The 20,134-nt window shown below is 43.9% G+C and overlaps 1 protein-coding gene across 1 annotated transcript in view; it reads left to right on the forward strand.

Annotated features, from left to right (window-relative positions):
• Positions 1–20,134, forward strand: part of LOC132398850 (sodium/myo-inositol cotransporter 2-like) — a 130,895-nt gene that overhangs the window by 65,036 nt on the left and 45,725 nt on the right. The window lies entirely within an intron of this gene.

Genomic DNA, 20,134 nt, shown 5'->3' on the forward strand with positions numbered 1-20,134 from the left:
CATCAATATTAAACACTAAAGCCATAGTGAGCTTCAGGAGACACTGCAGCAAGTGTAATAGCGAACAAAGGAAAGGTATTTGTTTGCCCCATCCAGTCTGCTCTGCCATTTGAACATCCCTTCCAATCGCATTCTCCTAACTCCTCCCTGTAATCTTTGATGCCCTTACAAATGGAGAACTTATCAATCTCCTCTTTAATTACACCTTATAACCTGGCCTATACTGCTGTCTGGGGCAATGAATTCCACAGCAACACACATAAAATACTAGAGGAATTCAGCAAGCCTGGCAGCATCTAGGCAAATGAATAAACAGTCGACGTGTAGAGTAATGTAATGGGGGGCAATGTACATCATTTACAACAAATAACATTAAGTTGCGATTTCGCTTTGAGAGGCTGGTCTGATGTGATGATGTTGTTACCTACGGATTTTTAGTGTGCTTTTGTGTTTAGGTTTCAGAGTTCAAAAAATGTGTTATGGGTTTCATTAAGCATAAAATACCTCACTTCATTTTATTTGGGAAACTCTGAATTGGTGACCCCGATGCTCTAAGACAATTCCAGAGGTATGGATCGCTTTGAAACTGCCAGAGTTTTTGCTTGGTTTGTACAAGCTGAGGCCCAGTTGCTCTGCAAGAAATCACCACTGGCAACACCAAATTCTTCTGTGTGATAGCATCACTCAGTAACTACATGGCTGCGAGAGTGGTGAGTCTGCTTGAACACCCACCTGAACACGATATATACCCATCACTGAAAACTCTCCTTTTACAGACCTTTGAGCTATTGGAGTCTGTGCACCAAGCAGTTGTTCTCTTCTCCCAAGCTATCAGACTCCTCAATACCCAGAGTCTGGACTGACACCTTACTTCCTTATTGTCTTGTTTATTATTTATTGTAATGTCTGCACTGTTTTGCGCACTTTATGCAGTCCTGGGTAGGTCTGTAGTCTAGTGTAGTACTTTTCTGTGTTGTTCTTTATGTAGTTCAGTGTAGTTTTTGTACTGTGTCATGTAACACAATGGTCCTGAAAAACCTTGTCTCATTTTTACTGTGTACTGTACCAGCTGTTATGGTTGAAATGACAATAAAAGTGACTTGACTTGACTTGACTTGACTTACCCAGTCTTGGCAATGCTAAGCCATTGGAGCTAATGGACCACATGCTGTCTCTCCCGGGAAATTGCTATCCTTGTTTTATTTTTAAAGAATTCTTCATGCAGCAAATTCCTGATCACATTCACATAGCTCTCACAAATGCACAGTGAAGGACAAAAGGAGTTTGCAAAAATGGCTGATAGTCTACACTCAGCTAGGCAGAGGTGCATAATTTATCCTCCTTTATCTGTCTCAATAAGCCCAGTCAGTAAGGCCTCCAACATAAAGACACCCATGGCGGCGAAACAGATGATGCTGGATCTGTGTTTTTACCAGGCTCACTTCAGTACGAATGCCTGGAAGTACCAACTGCCTTGCAGATCGACAGTGCCAGAGCATCTGGACAGCAGAGGGATGTGAACACTGTGGGTTCCAGCTACCAGGGTTGTTTACTGTTCATTACGGATATCCTTTCAGGGTGATATTTCCAGGGTGACAAGGGTGCTCAAGTGAATGTGCTGCCAGCATTGCCTATTGATGAGAAAGTGTAGAGTGACGGAACCTCACTGGAGGCTGCCAATGACAGCAGGATTCAGACTTATGGGACATGGTGGGTGACACTCTGTTTCAGTGGGCTAAAGACCTGTCTGAAGTGGCTAGACCTCTGCTCGATGCCGATTTGTGTGCCCAAGGACTGATCTTAAGAACAGCTGGCTTGTGGATGTCAAAGACTTTGGTTGTTACCCTGCTTCTCCAGTAAGTTCCCCATTACGACTCTGTCAAGTGCATGCACCACTGCATAAGAGTTTACCTGGCATCTGGGCGAATTCCCAAACCTCACCAAGCCTACATTCTATGCTACAGTCACAAAACATGGGGTCGAGCACCATATTTCCACAACTGGCCTGGCAGTCCATGCCCATGTGTGTAGAATGGACCCAGAAAAGCTGGCAACTGCAAAGGCTGAGTTTGCCAATGTGGAAAGCTTTGGCATTCTAAACCGGTTGAATAGCCCCTCAGCTTCACTCCTCCATATGCTCCCTAATTCTGAAGGTGGTTGCTGCCCATGTGGTGGTTACTGACACTTTAACAAGGCCACTGACCCGATGCCCGATCATTACCCAGTCCCAGACATCCAAGACTTTTTGGCATGCTTAGCCAGAAAGTCAATTTTTTCAAAGTCGAATTAGTTAGGGGCAACCATCAGGTGCCTGTGTGCTTGGAGGACATTCCCAAAACAACTGTGATAACACCATTTGGCCTTTCTGAGTTTCTACGTGTGCCATCAAAAATGCAGCACAGACTTTCCAACTGCTGAGAGACTCCATATTAAAAGTATTCAATTTTTTTTTGTTACCTGGATGACATACTTGTTGCCAGTGCATCCAGATCCGAACCCATATCTCATCTTCCGTACACTTTTCAAACACTTTGCCAACACTGGTTGATTATTAACCCTGCTAAATGCCAGCTTGGGTTGTCAACCATTGACTTTCTCAGCCATTGCATCTCCACAGAAGGTGTGAAATCCCTTCCATCAAAAGTAACTGCTACTATGAATTTCCCACTGGTCCACACTGTTTAAAAAGCTACAGGAGTTTTTAGGTATGGTGAATTTCTATTGCCGTTTCATTCCACAAGCTGCTGAACTTGTGCTCTCCCAGATAGTGAGCTTAAAGGCAATACCCCTCATCATGTGCTCGACTGGTCTGTGGACATGACCAGGGCATTTGATGATAGAAAATGAGCTCTTTCTAACGTGACCCTACTGGTGCACCCATAGCCATTACCATTGATGCCTCAGTCTATGCTGTGGCTGCTGTGCAGGGACAGTTGGCCGGAGGTGTGTGGTAGCTGCTTGCCTCCTTCAGTCGTCAGTTCTGTCCCCTGAAAGCAAGTACAGCATGTTTGACTGCGGGCTTCTTGATCTCTGTCTGGCTGTCTGCCATTTTTGTTTTCTTCCAGAGGGTCGCCATTTCACAGTGTTCATTGACCACAAATGCCTTGTGCAAGCAATGGCCAAAATATCAAATGCTTGATCTGTTCGGCAGCAACGCCCCCTGGACTACATATCAGAGTTCACAATGGATATCAAGGGGAAAACAACACCATGGCTCATCACCTCTCACAGCCGGCCCTTGAGGCCGTACACACTGGGCTTGACTATGCTGGCATGGCAGCCGACCAAGCTACTGACCCAGAGGTCCAGGCTTACAAACAGCAGTTATGGGCCTGCGGTTGGATGATATTAAGTTCAGGGAAGCTGGGCTTTCTCTCCTGTGCGATGCCTCAACTGGTCACCCTCGCCCCATATTTCCTGCAAACTAGAGATAGGTTTTTTCCAGCTCTATTTATGGTCTTTTGCATCTGGGCCGGAAGGCCTCACAGATTCTGATTGCACTGAAATTAGTTTGGCATGGCCAAGAAAAGTCATGTGTGATTGGAGTGTAGTCAGCGGGTAAAAATTCACCATCATGTTCAGGCACCATTGGCGCCTTCTGATGTCCCTGAGCGACAGTCTGACCATGTCAATGTGGACCTTGTTGGACCTCTGTCCCCCTCCTGAGGTTTCACATATCTCCTTACCATGACTGTACCACCAGCTGGCAAAAAGTCATCCCTCTAGCATCGATAACAGATATGGCTCGGGTGTGTGTCTGTACCTAGTCGGCATGGATTTGTACATGGTAGGTCATGTCTAACCAATCTTATGGTGAATACAAAATGCAAGAGTACACCTAAGAAAGAAATCAGGAGGGCTAAAAGAAGGCATGAAGTTGCTCTAGCAGCCAGTATGAAGGAGGATCGTAAGGGTGTCTACAGATACATTAAGAGCATAACCAATCTTAGAGAGTTTTTCGAGGAAGTTACTTGGAAAGTTAATGATGGCAATGCAATGTATGTTATCTACATGGACTTCAGCAAGGCACTTGAGAAGGTCCTGCATGGGAGGTAGTCATCTGGTATTGGTGCTGGGTTCATTGTTGTTTGTTATCTACATCAGTGATTTGGATGATAATGTGGTTAACAGGATCAGCAAATTTGTGGATGACTCAACGATTGGGGGAAGATCTGGACCAGCTGGAAAAATGGGTTAAAAGTGGCAGATGGAATTTAATGCAGACAAGTGTGAGGTGTTGCACTTCGGTAAGACCAACCAGGGGTGTTCTTGCACAGTGAATGGTAGGGCATTCAGGTGTATGGTAGAATAAAGAGATCTATGAATACAGATCCATAATTCATTAAAAGTGGTGTCACAGGTAGATAGGGTCATAAAGAAAACTTCTGGCATATTGGCCTTCAGAAATCAAAGTATTGAGTACAGAAGATGGGATGTTATGTTGAAGTTGTATAAGACATTGATGAGGCCTAATTTGGAGTATTGTGACCAGTTCTGGTCACCTACCTACAAAAAGATTGAAAGAGTATGGAGAAAATTTACAAGGATATTGCTAGGACTGGAGGACCTGAGCATCAGGAAAGATTGAACAGGTTATGGCTTTATTCCTTGGAACATAGAACACTGAGAGATTTGATAGAGGTATGCAAAACTATGAGCAGTATAGATTGGGTAATTGCAAGCAGTCTTTTTCTACTGAAGTTTGGTGGGACTACAACCAGAGGTCATAGGTTAAGGGTGAAAGGTGAAAAGTTTAAAGGGAACATTAAGGGAAGCTTCTTCACTCAGAGGGTCATGAGAATATGGAATGAGCTGCCAGCACAAGTGGTGCCTGTGAACTTGATTGTAACATTTAAGAGAAGATTGGCCAGGTAGGGATATGGAAGGCTATGGCCCATTGCTGATCGATGGGAGTAGGCAGTTTAAATGGTTTTGTATGGACTAGATGGGCCAGAGGACCCGTTTCTGTGGTGTACTTCTCTCTGACTCTATCACTAGATCTGAGATATAGTAAGAGTGTCTGCCACCACCATTGTACTGGACAGAGTCTGAGATTCCTTGTAGCCCAGTTTACCCTCTTACCTTAAACCTATGCTGTAGAAAATGTTTGCTGTAATCTGCCTTGCCTGTGTCTGAGTCCACATTATTTTGAACAGCTCCACCTTAACCTCCAGCCCACCACTGGACAACAAAGATTTTGCTTCCCGAATACCTTTAGGTGTATCTTATGAATTTTGGGCTACTGATCATGAAAATCACCATGAAATTTCCCTATCACACACCATTTTTTAATAAACTTATGTTTAATTTTCAATTCATAATTCAAGTCAATCAAGATAATGCCTACAATGTAAGCTGGAAAGTTTCCTATCTTGTCCAGGCATGCTTGGGCATGCTTAGGCAGCATGGCTACTGCATGGCAGGACAGGTTTGAGTAATAATTATTGGGTTCAGGACTGTAAGGATGGAATTTGATATCACCAGGCACAAAAATTTCTATGAAGAATTTTGATATTTGAGACAGATGCTTCCCAGAATAACTGACGTCAAGATTAAGGAAAGCATTTTTGTTAGTCCACAAATCAAACAGATCATCAATGACAGGTAATTTGAAGAATTTCTAGTGAGACCGGAGAAAATCACCTGGAAGGCATTCAAGGAAGTTGTTGAAATCTTTCTCAGCATTTACAGAGCACGAAGCTACATGCAGCTGGTTGAAAGCATGCTTCAAGCATATAAAACCATGAAATGCAACATGTCACTAAAGATTCATGTTCTGCATTCCCATTTAGACTTCTTCCCTGCAAATCTTGGTGCTGTTAGTGACATTCACTAGGACATTGCGGTCATGGAGAAAAGATACCAGGGCAACTGGAATCCATCAATGCTGGCGAATTATTGTTGGACACTTAAGCGAGAAACCTAAGACACTGAGTACAAATGAAAATCATTAACGAAATATTTTTAACTTAGTTGAACTATTGCAAAGCATCAGCACCATTATGCGATTAAACACATTATATTCAATAAAAGTTAATTTGTTGTTTCTCCAAATTCCTACGTGATACAAGTATTCTGAAATTATATTTGTGTTCATCTTCAAGCAGTCTATCATAAACAAAAAATTCTGAGGAAGTAACACTTTTGAAAAAATTTGTTGTCCAGTGAATTCTTGCCAATTTTGTTTCTCCACCTTGGAAGCAGAGTCAGAATCGAATCCAGTTGAATATCTCTGAAAGTTGCTGTTCTGTGGCAGCAGAATGTTGCAATACATTATAATAAAAATCTGCAAATTAAACAAGAAATATCTTTTTCAAGATGCAAAAAGAGAGCAAAGAAAAAAGAAATTCAAGGTTGTATACATGGGTCCATTCTGAAATCTTGTGGCATTTGGGGAAGAAGCTGAACCTGAAATGTTAAGTTTGTGTCTTCAGACTTCTGTACCTCATCCTTAAAGAGGGCATTTCCTGTTGAAGATTCCTCTCTGCTCGGGAGGCTACTGCCCATAATGAAGCTGGTTGAGTTCACACCTTTCTGGAGCTTTTTCTGATCCCCTTCCATACTAGACAGTGATGCAACCAGAATGCTTTTCATGCTGCATCCTCAGAAATTTGCAAGAGTCTTTTGTATCATACCAAACATGCTGTCATGCCCTCTTGGCTGAGAAACTGGAGCAGGGTTCAGGGGTTCAGATTTATTGATCATTGGGATCTCTTCTGGGGAAGGTACGACCTGTACAAAGGAGGTGGGTTGGAGCTGAATGCAAGGGGGACCAATATCCTTGCGGGCAGGTTTGCTAGAGTTATTCGGAAGGGTTTAAGTTAATTTGGCAGGTGGGTGGGGACTGGAGTGATAGTGCTGAGTGTGAAGTAGCTCATTTACAGAGGCAATGTGTAGTGAGACTCTAGGCAAGGAAAGGCTGATGATGGGGCAAAATTGCAGTCAACAGCATGAGTTGCAATGTGAAAGGTGAACAAAATTGAAAAGGGTGAGTACAGGACTTGAAGGTGTTATCTTTGAATGCATGCAGTATACGGAATAAGTTCGATGAACTTCTAGCACAGTTACAGATTGGTATGTATGATGTTGTAGGCATCACTGAATCATGGCTGAAAGAAGATTGTAACTGGGAGCTTAACATCCAAGGATGCACATTATATTGAAAGGACAGGCAGGTAGGCAAAGGGAGAGGTATGGTTCTTGGTAAAAAATGAAATCAAATCATTAGAAAGAGGTGACATAGGGTTGGAAGGTGTTGAATCATTGTGGGTAGAACTCAGGAACTGCAAGGGTGAAAAGACTTGATACAGACCACCCCCAAACTGTAGTGAGGATGTGGTCTATAAATTACAACAGGAGATAGAAAATGCATGCCAAAAGGGCAATGTTCCAGTAGTCATGGGGACTTCAATATGCAGATATATTAGGAAAATCAGGTTATTACTGGATCCCAATATAGGGAATTTCTAAAATGCCTATGAGATGGCTTTTTAGAGCAGCTTGTGGCCGAGCTCAAAAGCTCACAGTTATTCTCAACTGGGTGATGTGCAATGAACAAAAATTGATTAGAGAGCTTAAGGTAAAATAATCCTAAGGGAAAAGTGATCAAATTCACCCTGACATTTGAGAAGGAGAAGCTAAAGCCAGATATATCAGTATTACAGTGGAGTAAAGGAAACTACAGAGACATGAGAGAGGAGTTGGCCAGAATTGATTGGAAAAGAACATTGGCAGGGATGATGGCAGAGCAGCAATGGCTGAAATTCTGGAAACAATTCAGAATGCACAAGATATATACTTCCCAAAGAGGAAGAAATATTTTGAAGGCAAGATGACACAACCAGGCTATCGAGAGAAGTCAAAGCCAACATAAAAGCCAAAGAGAATCAAGCAAAAATTAGTGGGAAGTTAGAGGATAGGGAAGCTTTTAAAAACCACCAGAAGGCAACTAAAACAAAGTAATTAAGAAGGAAAAGATGGAATACAAAAGTAAGCTAGCCAGTAATATTAAAGAGGATACCAAGAGTTTCTTCAGATACATAAAGTGTAAAAGAGAGGTGAGAGTGGATATTGGACTGCTCGAAAATGATGCTAGAGAGGTAGTATTGGGTGACAAGAGAATGGTGATGAACTGAATAAGTATTTTACATCAGTCTTCACTGTGAAAGACACTAACAGGATGGTGGAAGTTCTAGGTGTTAGGGGTCATGAAGTGTGTAAAGTTACCACAACTAGAGAGAAGGATCTTGAAAACCGAAAGGTCTGAAGGCAGCTAAGTCATCTGGACAAGTTGGTGTACACCCTAGGGTTCTGAAAGAGATAGCTGTAGTGATTGTGGAGGCAGCAGTAGTGATCTTTTAAGAATCACTAGATTCTGAAATGGTTCTGGAAGACTAGACAATAGCAAATGTCACTCCATTCTTTGAGCAGGGAGAGAGGCAGAAGAAAGGAAATGAGAATCCAGTTAGATTGACCTCAGTGGTTGGGAAGATGTTGGAGGCACATGATATAATAGGCAGTTGTCAGCATGATTTCCTCAAGGAAAAATCTTGCCTGACAAACCTGTTAGAATTAATTAAGGAAATAACAAGCAGGATAGACAAAGGAGAATTGATGGATGTTGTGTACTTGGATTTTCAGAAGGCCTTTGAAAGGTCCCACACAAGAGGCTGTTTAACAAATTAAGAGCCCATGATATTACAGGAAACATTCTGGCATGGATAAAGCAGTGGCTGATTTGCAAGAGGCAAAGAATAAGGAGGAGGAATAAACCCTTTTCTGGTTGGCTGCCAGTGACGGTAGTGTTCTGCAGGAGTCTGTTCGGCTTCTTTATGTGTTATATATCAGAGATATGGATGATGAAATTGATGGCTTTTTGGCAACGGTTGTGGATGATACAATGATAGGTGGAAGGTCATGTACTCTTAAGGAAGTAAGGAAGCTATAGAAGGGCAGACAGATTAGGAGTATGTGCAAAGAAGTGGCAAATGGAATACAGTAATAGGAAATGTATGGTCATGCACTTTGGTAAGAAATACAGTAAAAGTGTAGACTATTTTATAAGTGGAGATAAAATTCAAGAATATGAGACACACAGGGACTTGGGAGACCTTGTATAGGATTCTCTAAAGGTTAGTTTGCAGGTTGAGTCGGTGGTGAGGGAAGCTAATGTAATGCTAGGATTCATTTCAAGAGGACTAGAATATGTAATATGCAAGGATGTAATATTGAGACTTTGTAAAGCATTGGTGATGCCTCACTTAGAGTATTGTGAGCAGCTTTGGGCCACTTAGCTAAGAAAGGATGTGTTGACACTGGAGAGAGTTCAAATGAGGTTCACAAAAATTATTCTAGGATTGAATGGCTTGTCCAGGTCTCAAGACCTGGATTCACTAGAATTCAGAAGAGTGTGGGGTGACCTCATTGAAACCTATTGAATGGCCTTGATAGAGTGGATGTGGAAAGAATGTTTTCTACAGTAGGAGAGTCTAGGACACAGCCTCAGAATAGAAGGGCATCCTTCTAGAACGGAGGTGAGGAATTTCTTCAGCTAGAAAGTGATGAATCTGTGGAATTCATTGCCTTGGTGTCTGTGGAGGCCACATTTTAACATATATGTAAGGCAGAGGTTGATGGATTCTTGATTGGTCAGGGCATGAAGGGATATGGAGAGAAGGAAGGAGATTGTGGCTGAGGTGCAAAATGGATTAGTCATGATGAAATGATGGCACAGACTCCATGGGCCAAATGGCCTAATTCTGCTCCTATGTCTTATGGTCTTCTTTGTAATTGCACCAATGTGTTGTGTCCAGGATAGATCTTCAGAGACATTGACACCCGGGAACTTAAAACTGATCGGCTTTCCACTGTTGATCCCTCAACAAGGATCCCTTGAGCTGTTCCTTCGATCTTCCCTTCCTGAAATTCACAATCAATTTCTTGTTCTTACTGTTGTTGAATAGATGTTGTCATGACACCACTCAACCAGCTAATCTATCTCACTCTGATGGCATGGCAAATTAGTGTCATAGCCAATTTTGTAGGTGATGTTTGAGCTGTGCAGTTATGGGTCAAGAGAGAGTAGAGCAGTGGGCTAAGCACACATTTCTTGCCATGTGTCAGTGTTGATTTTCACCAAGGAGAAGATGCTAATTCCAATCTGCACTAACTGGTTTTCAATGATGAAGTCAAGGATTAAGTTGCTGAGGGAGTTAGAGAGGCCCAAATTTTATATCTTGTTGATTAATATGGTGTTGAACACGATCAATAAACAACAGCCTGATGTAGGTATTGTTATTGTCCAGGTGATCCAGGGCAACAAACACCCCTGCCCATTTCCTGTGCACCTTCCAAAAGGCGCACTTGCAGACTCCAGCTGTGGGATCTGTTGTACCCTGACATCCCTCCTCTTGCATTTCATGTCATAGGTAGTATCTCATATGGCTATTTCAACACACTAGCTACTTGTGCTGTCACCCTCATAGATCCTTGGATGTTACACTGTTCCCTCTTCCTCTGTACTTCCTACCATTTGTTGTGTACAATTCTATCCTTAATAGTTTTCTTGAAGTGCAGAGAATGGGGTGTGTGTGAATGGTAGAGGAGATACATTAGGATTATTTAACAGACTCCTAGTTAGGCACATGGATGAAAGGAAAACGAAAGGATATATGAGAAGGAAGGTGTAACGTTCTCCTTCGCGTGTCACGAACGCCGAATTTAACGTCGAGATAAACCACAGTTAATAAGAACCAGATCGCAGCAAGATTAACCATTTACTGTTCACTCTTCACATTAACATATGGTGAAAACTGTTGATAAAACAATACAAGATTGATACAGTATTTGTTCCTTCCTTAATATCACATTTCAAGTGTAAATACTTGCAAAGGTGACTATAACTACATTACACTAAGGTGCAGTATACAGGGAGAGTTTACCTGCTCCATTGACTACTTTAAATACACTTCCATGCAAACTATACGCGACTCTTTAACTAACGAAAGCATAAACATTATCTACCGTCGTTACTTCTAACAGGATCGGCATTAACATCTTAGTTCAATATATCGATTATCTATTAACTTACAGCGTTGCTCTCACTGTGATTTCTCATGCCTGCAAAACAACTTCTGCTCAGGTGTGCCTCGTGGTGAGCCCCCACCCTCGCGCTAATTTCAAACCGGTATTTTCCCACAAGACGCGGCAAAACCGGATGTGACGTCATCGCATGCCGATATATTTTACATGCAATGAATATACTTTAAACACTTCTAATTCTAACTAGAAAATACTATCGAATGAATTACTAAGCGGAAATATTATAAACTAAATAACTGTCGTAAAGACAGCACACTCCCCGCTTGACCTTCGTAAGGTCACAATGAACAGAGTACAAAACTTAGTCTCTTAATCAGTCATTGGGTAGAAGTAGAATAACTTCTGTAACTGGCCCTTGGTAAATTTTCACATCGCCTTGGTAGGTAGTCTTCAATTCGATCTTCCTGACATGTCCATCCCCGCTAGGGAATGTAGCAGTGATTCTGGCCATTGGCCAGCTGTTGCGGGCGATTTGCTTGTCCCTGAGCAGGACTAAGTCCAACTTGAAGATTCTTTCGGGGTTCTGTCCACTTTTGTCTCTGTTGCAACAAAGGTAGATATTTTTGTCTCCAGCGAGGCCAGAACTGATTTGCCAGAGCCTGGACTTGTCTCCATTGCTTTGTGTACAAATCCTTGTCTGAGAAGTCTCCTGGTGGAGGAGGTGCTCCTGCCTTCTGCGTAAGGAGCGTTGATGGCGAAAGTATAAAGGGGTTTTCTGGGTCAGAAGACACAGGTAGGAATGATTGTGCATTTATAATGGCTGTGACCTCTGCCATTAGGGTGCACAGTACCTCGTGGGCCAATCGGGTGCATTGCTGCATCTCAGGTTTCCTTTTCTGGGTTTTCCGTAAGGACGTGAACCGTTTGACTGCCTGCTCTTTGTTATCTGGTGAGCGCTGGTGTGGTTCTCTGAAAGGCAATGGGGCAACCCCATTATTTGCTTCATCTCTGAAGACCTTGGTGTCTTTGGGTTTTAAAGAAATGGTATCTTGAGCTGATTGTGCAAGTTTGTTTCCGTGCTCGGTTTGAACGAAAACTGACTGACCTAGCGTCTTGTCGGTTACTTTACGCTTGGTAATGTCTTGTTGTGCTTCTTTAGGGTACACCTCAGTGAGGCAGATCTTGGAACAAGAACGGCTTGACTGAGTTTGACCGCAAACTTCTGTACAGTTCGAGCTGACAATTGTTGTCCTGGAGTGAACCTCTCCCTCCCCGCCGTCCTGTTGTGGGGGTGAAGGAGCGTTGTCGGTTCTTTCATTCTTGACTTCATCACGGAGCCGTGAGGGTAAATTTCCTTCCTCGTATGGATGTGATGCAATCGTGACTCTCTGAGGTTCCTCGTAGCTGGGGAAGTTATCGAATACGTATGGAGAGGGGAGACGAGCCTGCCTGACTATTTGAGATTGTACATAGTCGCTTGTGCGTTCCAGTCTGGTCCTTTCTAAAGTAGATCTTGCTTCGGTCAGATCACGCGACCCTTCAGCTTCTTCTATGTACTCTGCTTCCGCCATGGCAGCTTCTTCTTCTCTTTCTAGCTGCAGCACTTGCAACTCTGTCGATATTTTTGCCATTTCCAACTGGGTTTCGGCTTCTCTGGCGGCCCTTTCTTTCTGGATTTCGGCTTCTCTGGCAGCCTCTTCTCTTTGTCTGGCGGCCCTTTCTTTCTGGATTTCGGCTTCTCTGGCAGCCTTTTCTTTCTGGATTTCGGCTTCTCTGGCAGCCTCTTCTCTTTGTCTGGCGGCCCTTTCTTTCTGGATTTCGGCTTCTCTGGCAGCCTCTTCTCTTTGTCTGGCGGCCTTTTTGGCTTCTCTGGCGGCCCTTTCTTTCTGGATTTCGACTGCTCTGGTGGCCTGTTTCATTTTCAAAACTGCTTCTTGTTTGGCGTAACGCAGTCGCACCTTGGCGGCTTCTGCCTTGGCTCTTGCCTGTGTGGACTTACTTGATGTCGTTCTACTGCCCTTGTCGCTGGGCGCCATCGACTTGATCCCGGATCGAGCTGACATTGCAGCACTTGGAACACCCGATAACGCCTGGGTGGGCTTACTTGATGTCAGTTTACTGCCCTTGTCGCTGGGCGGCGTCGACTTGATGCTGGATTGAGCTGACATTGCAGCACTTGAAACACCTGATAATGCCGCTTTTTCACTGTAACGTTCTCCTTCGCGTGTCACGAACGCCGAATTTAATGTCGAGATAAACCACAGTTAATAAGAACCAGATCGCAGCAAGATTAACCATTTACTGTTCACTCTTCACATTAACATATGGTGAAAACTGTTGATAAAACAATACAAGATTGATACAGTATTTGTTCCTTCCTTAATATCACATTTCAAGTGTAAATACTTGCAAAGGTGACTATAACTACATTACACTAAGGTGCAGTATACAGGGAGCGTTTACCTGCTCCATTGACTACTTTAAATACACTTCCATGCAAACTATACGCGACTCTTTAACTAACGAAAGCATAAACATTATCTACCGTCGTTACTTCTAACAGGATCGGCATTAACATCTTAGTTCAATATATCGATTATCTATTAACTTACAGCGTTGCTCTCACTGTGATTTCTCATGCCTGCAAAACAACTTCTGCTCAGGTGTGCCTCGTGGTGAGCCCCCACCCTCGCGCTAATTTCAAACCGGTATTTTCCCACAAGACGCGGCGAAACCGGATGTGACGTCATCGCATGCCGATATATTTTACATGCAATGAATATACTTTAAACACTTCTAATTCTAACTAGAAAATACTATCGAATGAATTACTAAGCGGAAATATTATAAACTAAATAACTGTCGTAAAGACAACACAGAAGGGTCAGATTGATCTTGGATTAGGTTAATAGATTGACACAACATCATAGACTGAAGGGCCTGTAGTGCGTTCTAATTTACTGTTGACTGCCAGACTTTCAGCATAAAATAAATTATGGTAAAGTGCAGTTGAGTTCTAGACTTCAAGTGTGAAATTCCTCACATTCTCTAAATTCCCCATTTAAGTTACAGTCTGGATGTCAGCAATACCTATTTCTTTATAGAGATTGTTTTGTGATACTCCTTATGTGATAGTGTGGTGATCATCTGAATGTGGTCTCAAATCTGTGTTTTTGCCTAAAATAGGCCAAACCCTTTAAGGTGTGTAAAGTTTTGGCCATCTTTTGTTTTTGAATGAAGTTGTATAGCTGACAGGTGAGAAAGTAAATCATGTATCTTCCTTGTCACAAAAGTGAATAACACACACAAACTGCTGGAGGAACTCTTCAGGTCTGGCTTCATCAGTGGAGAGGAACGGAGACTCATCATCGGGATGGGAAATGAAGCGGGGAGAAGCCAGAACTAGACGATGGGGGAAGGGAAGCTGTCAAGCTAGCAGATGATAAGAGAAAACAGGTGTGGGGGGAAAGTGGGCATATTGAGGGATGTGAAAGGTGGAAGAGGTAAAGGGCTAAAGATTTAGGGAACGAATCTGATAGGAGAGGATAGTGGACCATGGGAAAAAAGGGAGGAGGAAGGATACCAGAGGAGGTGACGGACAGGTGAGGAGAACAGAAGGGTTTTAAGGGAAACCAGAATGGAAAAGAGAAGATGGAGAAGAGAAATTGCCAGATGTTGGAGAAATCAGTGCTCCTGCCATCAGGTTGGAGCTACTGAGATGGAACATGAGATGTTGTTCCTCCTACCTGAGAGAGGCCTCATCATGTACCACAGTATTAGAATGGGAATGGGAAGTCAAATTGAAATGGGTGGCAACTTGGAAGTATCTCCCTTTGTGGTGGATGGAATGAAGCTACTCAATGAAGTGGTGCCCTAATCTGCATTGGGGCTCATCACTAGAGGAGGCTGCACTGTATACACCAGACAGGTGACTCTGACAGACTGGCAAGTGAGTGTCGTTTCATGTGAAAGAACTATTTAGTGTCTTGAAAGGTGGTTAGGGAGGAGTTATAGGAGCATGCTTGCAGGAATAAGTGCCAGATGATAGTGGAAGTTACAAAGAATGGTGTGGTTCGTGATAGGCTAAAAACAAACCCTAGCTGGCTGGCTCTCCCGTCCATTCTGCTTGCCAATGTCCACTTCCTGGACAATAAATTGGACTACATGTGACTCCAGTGGACTACTCAGTGGGATTACAGAGTCTGCTGCGCTTTCACTTTCACAGAAACGTGGCTCAGCGACAGAGTTCCGGATGCCGCCATTCAGCTAGACGGACTCGCCTTGTTTCAGGCTGACAAAGATGCAGCTCTGTGCAGTAAGGCTCGCGGTGGGGCTTGTGTGTATACATCAACACGGAATGGTGAAAGAACTCTGTGCTGGTTTCCAGTTACTGCTCATCGCTAGTGGAGTTTGTGACTGTTAGATGCAGACCATTTTATTTACCACAGGAATTCATCTCTGTCATTATAGTCGGTGTCTATATTCCCCCCAGCACTAATGCTAAGGAGGCACTCTGTGAACTGTATGGGGCTATTAGTAAACTGCAGAATGGACTGTTTATTGTCACCGGAGATTTTAACCATGCAAACCTCAAGTCAGTGCTCCCCAAATTCTATCAGTGTGTGAACTTTGCAACAAAAGGGGAGAATGCATTCGACCTTGTTTACACAGACATCCCCGACGCATACCGGGCGAAACCCCGCCCTCACCTCGGTTACTCAGACCACATCTCTGTTATGCTAATCCCAGCATACAGACCGCTGGTCAGACGCTCCAGACCAGTTCAGAAGCAGGTGAAAACCTAGCCAGCAGAAGTCATCTCTGCTCTTCAAGACTGCTTTGAGCACACTGACTGGCACATGTTCAGGGAGGCTACAACCGATGGCGACTTTACCAACTTAGAGGAGTACACGGCATCAGTGACAAGCTACATCAACAAGTGCATTAATGATGTCACTGTGTTCAAGACCAGCACTACACGTTCTAACCAGAAGCCATGGATGACCACAGAGGTGCGTGCGCTGCTGAGGACCCGTGACTCCGCCTTCAGAGCAGGTGACAAGGCAGCCCTAACAACAGCGAGGACCAAACTGTCCCCAGCCATCAGAGAGGCAAAGTGTGCACATGCCTAGTGAATCCACAACCACTTCCAGGACAGCGACGACACGCAGCGCATGTGGAAGGACATCCAGGACATGACCAACAACAGGAGAACATCACCTGACTGTGTGGGTGATGCCTCCCTCCCAGATGCGTTGAACAACTTCTACGCTCATTTCCAGGCGGAAAATGACGTGGTGGTGAGGAAGACCACTCCTCCTCCCAATGACTAGGTGCTGTGTCTTACCGTGGCCGATGTGAGAAAAGCTCTATGCAGGGTCAACCCACGGAAGGCTGCTGGACCAGCCAATATTCCTGGTAGAGTGCTTAGAGGATGCCCAGACCAGCTAGCAGATGTTCTTGCTGACATCTTCAACATCTCCGTGAGCAGTGCCACCATTCCAAAGTGCTTCAAGGCTGCCACCATCATCCCTGTGCCGAAGAAGTCTTCAGTGTCCTGCCTAAATGACTACCATCCCGTTGCACTCACATCCATCATCATGAAGTGTTTCGAGAGGCTGGTCATGAGGCATATCAAGACCCTGCTGCCCCCCTCACCAGACTCCTGCAGTTCGCGTATTATCCCAACTGCTCAACAGACGATGCGATTGCCATCACCCTCCACCTGGCCCTAAAAAAGATATGTACGTTCAAATGCTGTTCATAGACTTCAGTTCAGCATTCAACACAATCATCCCTCAGAAACTGATTGGAAAGCTGAGCCTACTGGGCCTGAACAGCTCCCTCTGCAACTGGATCCTAGACTTCCTGACTGGGAGACCTCAGTCAGTCTGGATCAGGAGCAGCATCTCCAACACCATCACACTGAGCACGGGGGCCCCCCAGGGCTGTGTGCTCAGTCCACTGCTGTTCACTCCGCTGACCCATGACTTTGCAGCAATACACAGCTCGAACCACATCATCAAGTTCGCTGATGACACAATTGTGATGGGTCTCATCAGCAAGAATGACGAGTCAGCTTAAGGAGGGGAAGTGCAGCGGCTAACAGACTGGTGCAGAGCCAACAACCTTTCTCTGAATGTGATGGTGGTTGACTCCAGGAGTGCAGGGAGCAACCACTCTCCACTGAACATTGATGGCTCCTCTGTTGAGGTTGTTAAGAGCACCAAATTTCTTGGTGTTCACCTGGCGGAGAATCTCACCTGGTTCCTCAACACCAGCTCCACAGCCAAGAAAGCCCAGCAGCATCTCTACTTTCTATGAAGGCTGAGAAAAGTCCATCTCCCACCCTCCATCCTGTCCACATTCTACAGAGGGATGTATCGAGAGCATCCTGAGCAGCTGCATCACTGCCTGGTTCAGGAATTGCACCGTCTCGGATCGCAAGACCCTGCAGCGGATATTGAGGTCAGCTGAGAAGATCATCGGGGTCTCTTTTCCTGCCGTTACAGACACTTACACCACACGTTGCACCCGCAAAGCTAACAGTACTGTTAAGGACCCCACGCCCCCCTCATACTAACTCTTCTCCCTCCTGCCATCTGGCAAAAGATAGTGAAGCATTCAGGCTCTCACGAACAGACTGTGCAACAGTCTCTCCCCCCAAGCCATCAAACTCCTCAATACCCAGAGTCTAGACTGACTGACTAATTTGTCCTCTACTGTGCCTATTGTCTTGTTTATTAATTATTATACTGCCCTGCTCTGTTTTGTGCACTTTATGCTTTCCTGTGCAGGTCTGTAGTCTAGTGCAGTTTTTATGTTGTTTTACGTAGTCTAGTGTAGCTTTGTGCTGTCTCACATAGTCTAGTGTAGTTTTGTGTTGTGTCACGTAGCACCAGAGTCATGAAGGAACATTGTTTTGTTTTCACTGCTTACTGTACCAGCAGTTTATGGTTGAAATGACAATAAAAGCAACTTGAAGTTGAGAATCTGGATGAACCAGGAGATCGGCAATCTGCTGAGGGCCAGATCAGCGGCGTGCAGCTCCAGTGACAAAGAGAGCCGGATACAACCTTCAGAAAGCCATCTCACAGACAAAGTGGCAATTCCAGACTAAATTGAATCACTGCTGTGGCAAGCTTGAGTGCTATCACCTCCTACAAGGTAAAACCAAGTAACATATGTGACAACAAGATTTCGTTCCCAGATTACCTCAATGCCTTTCATGCTCGCTTTGACTGACAAAACATGGAGGCACTTTCATAATCTCCCACAGCCCCCAATGACCCTGTGATTTCAGTCATCCTTCAAGGGGATAATCCCATGGAAACCATCTTGCCCAGATGGGGTACCTAGCTGAGTACTAAAGACCTGTGCTAATCAACTAGTTGGAGTGTTCATTGATATCTGTAACTTCTTGGCTCAGCAGTCTACTGGACTAGCAGCTACTAGACTAGAATATAGAAACAATGATGTAATGTTAGGTTTTAATTTGGTAAGTAGCCTCATATGTGGCACCTTATCAAAGTCCAAGAATCCATTTTATCATTCCAAGGAACCATTTAATACTCTTAAGGTAGCTAGACAGAAGCTGCCCTTGAGTCTCGTGGCACATACTTTCAGACAGGTTTTTGTGTCTTCTGCCCAATGGAAGTGTGAAGAAGAGCCTGGGGTGGGAGGGGTATTTGATTATACTGGCTGTTTTACTGAGGCAGCAAGAAATATAGAGTTCATAGAAGAGAGGGTGATTTCCATGGTATGCTAAGCTCTGTCTAACAACTTATTGCAGCTCCTTGCAGTCGGGGCCAAAGCAGCTATTATATCAAGCTAAGATGCATCCAGATATATTGCATTGAAATAATTGGTAAGGATCGATAGGGCATCCCAAATTTCTTCCATCTCGTGGGGAAGTAGAAGGGTTGGGAAGTTTCGTTGATGTGGCATCTACATGTCTGTAGCAAGCTAGGCTATTGATCTTGTTTACTTCTGGGAACATTAAGCTCTCAGCGTTCTTGACCTCAGCACCTTGCTGAAGTCAATGAACAGCTCTTTTGTGTGTTGACATGACCCCATGTTACTAAGCTCAATAACACACAAGAGCTTACTCTCTTTTTGGGCTTCAAGCTGGGTAAAGGTATCAATTATAACTGTATGAAGCCTGAGAAGAGTTCATTCATCATATATGCTGGTGAAGCACTTGATCCTTTTACACAAGAGCTTGTTCTCCCAACCTGGAACAACTCAAGATTAACTGCCATTCATTCTACTTACTGAGTGAGTTCTTCTCCATGATTCTGACCACAGTCTGTATACAGCCAAAACCAAGTGTTAAGCAAGCACTCGATGTATTATGTGCCATGATTAGCAAGCAAGAAACAACCTACACTGGCACCTTTCAAATGATTCTCTGGGACTTCAGTCAGGCTTGCTTAAGGAAATCTCTGCCCAATTATCATAAACATATCACCTGCAGCACCAGGGTTCCCAGCGAACTTGACCCAATTACACTATGATCAAGAATGCCTATCCCACCAGTCCATCCCTACAGTGCGTTTTGATCATTCTCCTATTTGCAAACAGGCGGAGGCTAAAGAGCAAGGCACAGAGGTAAGAACAACAAAGAGGCAGAGAAGTGGCTACACAATTACTTCAAGCTTATAGACTGAGACATGACTCATCAGAGGATCTGAATGAATACACTATGGTTATCATGGACTTTTATAAAGGGCACCACAGTACTGTGATTACATTGGGAGTTCGGAGTTCTATTCTGGCATCCTCTGTATATCCTCCTTGTGGAATACATGGATTTTCCCCAGGTGCTTTGGTTTCCTCCCACTATCCAAAGATCTACAGGTTTGGTTATTTTTTTTTTGGAGATTGTCCCACGATTAGATTAGGTTTAAATTGGAGTAATCAAGAGTTCCTGGGGCAGCATGCCGTAAAGGGCCAGTAGGGCCTGTTCCGTGTATTATCTAAATTTAAAAAACTTTAGAAATAAAACTAAAATAGATACTTGTAGATGAGTGTGTTTGTAAAATCATTCAGAGTCTTCCCCAGAAAGAAACCCCGGATGAACAAAGAGATCAGC

The sequence above is a fragment of the Hypanus sabinus genome, chromosome 9 (assembly GCF_030144855.1).
Source record: "Hypanus sabinus isolate sHypSab1 chromosome 9, sHypSab1.hap1, whole genome shotgun sequence".
Taxonomy (NCBI): domain Eukaryota; kingdom Metazoa; phylum Chordata; class Chondrichthyes; order Myliobatiformes; family Dasyatidae; genus Hypanus; species Hypanus sabinus.